Source organism: Balaenoptera ricei, chromosome 5, assembly GCF_028023285.1.
Source record: "Balaenoptera ricei isolate mBalRic1 chromosome 5, mBalRic1.hap2, whole genome shotgun sequence".
Taxonomy (NCBI): Eukaryota; Metazoa; Chordata; class Mammalia; order Artiodactyla; family Balaenopteridae; genus Balaenoptera; species Balaenoptera ricei.
This window is the reverse complement of record NC_082643.1, coordinates 34,689,838-34,693,396: the sequence shown is the minus strand read 5'-3', so window position 1 is coordinate 34,693,396 and position 3,559 is coordinate 34,689,838. Positions and strand designations below refer to the sequence as shown.

General features: G+C 38.5%; 1 non-coding gene across 1 annotated transcript; it reads right to left on the bottom strand.

The window, feature by feature from the left end:
- Window positions 1-908: 908 nt before the first annotated feature.
- Window positions 909-1,016, bottom strand: LOC132366831 (U6 spliceosomal RNA). Its single transcript, XR_009503553.1, has one exon. It is a non-coding gene; the product is annotated as a U6 spliceosomal RNA (small nuclear RNA).
- Window positions 1,017-3,559: the final 2,543 nt, after the last annotated feature.

The following is a 3,559-nucleotide window of genomic DNA, read 5'->3' as shown; positions in this document are numbered from 1 at the left end:
CAAGTCCTGCAATCAAACCCACTAGGCTTCAAGGTCTGATTCTCTAGGAATTCCTCCTCCCATTGCTGGACCCCCAGGTTGGGAAGCCTGACGTGGGGCTCAGAACCTTCACTCCAGTGGGTGGACTTCTGTGGTATAAGTGTTCCCCAGTCTGTGAGTCACCCACCCACCAGTTATGGATTTGATTTTACTGTGATTGCGCCCCTCCTACCATCTCATTGTGGCTTCCCCTTTGTCTTTGGATGTGGGGTATCTTTTTTGGTGAGTTCCAGTGTCTTCCTGTCGATGATTGTCCAGCAGCTAGTTGTGATTCTGGTGTTCTCACAAGAGGTAGTCTTAAGATTGGTTTTTATGTGCAATTTGTGAAATATCTCATTGTTTTACTGTCACAATTCTTAAGTGACATCCATAAAGTCCTGTCCTCTCTTTCTCATTGAGGGAAGATGACTCTTGAGTACATGAATGTTTTTTAAAGGTTCCCTGCTCTTAGCCCCTCCTGATATGAACTGATGCTGTCTTTTGTTATTATTAATTTATTTTTTATTGTAATACAGTTGATTTACAATTTTGTGTTAGTTTCTGGTGCACAGTAAAATGATTCTTATACATATACAGACATTCTTTTTCATATTCTTTTCCATTATGGTTTATCACAGGATATTGAATTAGTTCCCTGTGCTATACAGTAGGACCTTTTTTTAATCCATTCTATATACAATATAATAGTTTGTATCTGCTAATCCCAAACTCCCAATCCATCCCTCCTCCACTCCCCTCCCCCTTGGCAACCACAAGTCTGTTCTCTATGTCTGTGAGTCTGTTTCTGTTTTGTAGATAAGTTCATTTGTGTCATATTTTAGACTCCACATATAAGCGATATCATATGGTAGTTGTCTTTCTCTTTCTTAAAAAATATGGAACACTTCACGAATTTGTGTGTCAACCTTGCACAGGGACCTTGCTAATCTTCTCTGTATTGTTCCAATTTTAGTATATGGGTGGCAGAAAAGAGCACCAGTCTTTTGTTTAACATATTCTTCAAGCTTTCATGACATCTGAGGGTGTTTTTTTTTCTCCTCTCTTCACAGGAGTTACCCATTCTAACTGGTCAGGAATAACCTTTTTCTTAAAAATAGAGGTGAAAAACTAGCATTTTCCAAGTCATCTGCTCCTCTTGTTCTTTAGTTTGTCTACTGTTATAGTCTTAAGAATGCTTGCCATTTATCTTTTAGATTTCTTGCAAATTGCACTCTCTTCTTGCCCCAGTACATACATTTTACACTGGATGGTTTATCCTCAGTTCTAGGCAACCAAATGACACATTAAACTCTTAGATTATTAGGAAATCTACAGCCAGTTTCAAGAACTTTCTCTGAGTAGACAGAGATTATAATTAAGCTGCTACGTGGAGCTTTTAAAAAGAAAATTTCAACAGAAAATTATAGCCACAGTGAACTATTCATTATTCATAGAATGAAATTGCATGAATAACTGAAATCCACAGATTATTCTAATAAAATCTGCCTCCCTCTGCCTTGGTCCATTCAGGCTGCTACAACAAAATAACCACAGACCAAGGGGCTTAAAACTACAGAAATCTATTTCTCACAGTTCTGGAGGCTGCAAGTTTGAGCTCAGGGTGTCGGCATGGGGGGCGTGAGGGCCTTCCTCCGGTTCACAGACTTTTCATCACATATTCACATGGTGGAGGAGGCTCTCCCCACCCTTTTTTATAAGAGCACTAATCCCACTCACATGGGCTTCACCCTCAGGATGTAATCACCTCTCCATGGCTCTGCCTCCTAACACCAGTACACTGGGGATTAGGTTTCAACATGTGAATTTTGGAGGGACACATTCAGACCATAGCACAGTCTGAGCCATTAGCCCCTATTTCCTACCTTAATTCCCACTTCTTTAATTCAAAACTCGGATCATCCAAATTTTGGAAAGGTGACAGGACCATAAACTCCACTGTTGTAGTTAGAAAAGGGATTGTTTATAAATCAAATGTATCCATATGAATAATTATGGGAACTCATATTAGAACCCAGCCATATATCCAAATATGTGAGTCCTGGAATTTGTTCAGTAGGACTTTTTATTCAGTTGAAAAACAAAAGCAGATATCAGATTGAAACCATGTTCAAAGAAAAGCATTAAAAAAGCAGTCCTTTCGTCAAATACAAATATCCGTTTGAAAGATGTGCTGAAAATTCAAGAATAAGGACCAGCAGGTCCTTATTTTATACTGTGCCCAGTGAGGCACAGTATAAAGCAGTGGTTCATAAAAGATGCATCCTCCCTCTCACAGCAGCCTCAGCACCACTGTGAACTTGTTAGAAATGGAAATACTTCAGCCCTGGCCTAGACCTACCAATCAGAAACTTTGGTTGTTAGGGCCCAGCAACTTGTGGTTTAACAAGCCTGCCAGGTGATTCTGATGCATGGTAAGGTTTGAGAACTGCTGGCGTAAAATACAAGGGGAATATTTAAAGGGCGACTCTTCATCCTACCTAATTCACATCCCTCTAATTCTAAATAGCCATGGGATTTTGCCACCTGCAGCTTAACTATGATTTTGCAAAGTGAAAACTATAAGATCTAGTGTAAAGAAAGGCATGTATGATGTTCTGTTATCAAAATAATTCCTGATCTAAGCATGCTCTGTTCACTGCTCTGTATCTCAGTCATCAGGACTTAATCCTGGAACATAAAAACACGCAACCCTTCTTATCCCTCCCTTTATCCTCTACTTCTCCATATCCCCCTCCAGGCTCCTCTGTGTCCATAGTCTTTGACAATGAACTTCAGTTTCTATTTCCCAGAATTTGTGAAAATATAATTGATGAACAGTAAAATTTCCAAAGCTAAGTAGCTTTAAAAAAAAAAAAAAAAGGGGGCGTTTTTCTGTAGCCTGGATATTCAGTTCAGCAGTCTAAAGAGTTCCATTTTTTTATTCTAGGCTTATTTACAGTTCTTTCGCATATTTCACTTGCAAGTATTTTTCCTTTTGAATGTGTTTCATGGAGTCAGAATATAATGCCTGTAAGAGAAAATAATTGCCATTGTTTATCGGAGACATATAATACAGTTATAAAAATAATAGTATAGGCAGTTAATCATTAAAGAGCTCTTAAAAAATGTATAAATCTATGAATTTGGATTCTCTCTAATATCACTAAATATCAGGGAAGGCAATACATTGAATTAGAAACACTGGGATGCATGCTTTTTTCCCCTTTTCTTAGATCTACAAGCTGTCTTTTACTATAATCAGTAAAGCAAATAAACAGTGATCATCACCCAATGAACTGTTGCTTAATTTTGTAATGGTGGAAATCTCTCTAGCACAGTGCTTCTCAGCCTTTGTTGCATATTAGAATCACCCGGGGAGCTTTTAAAACTAACAGTGATGCCCAGGCTATAACCCAGAACAATTAAATAAAAATCTCTGGAGTGGAAACCAGATATCACTATTTTCTAAAGCTTCTCCACCTAATTCCAGGGCAGTCAAGGTTGAAAACCACTGTTCAAGTTTATCAAGGCCCTTTTACAG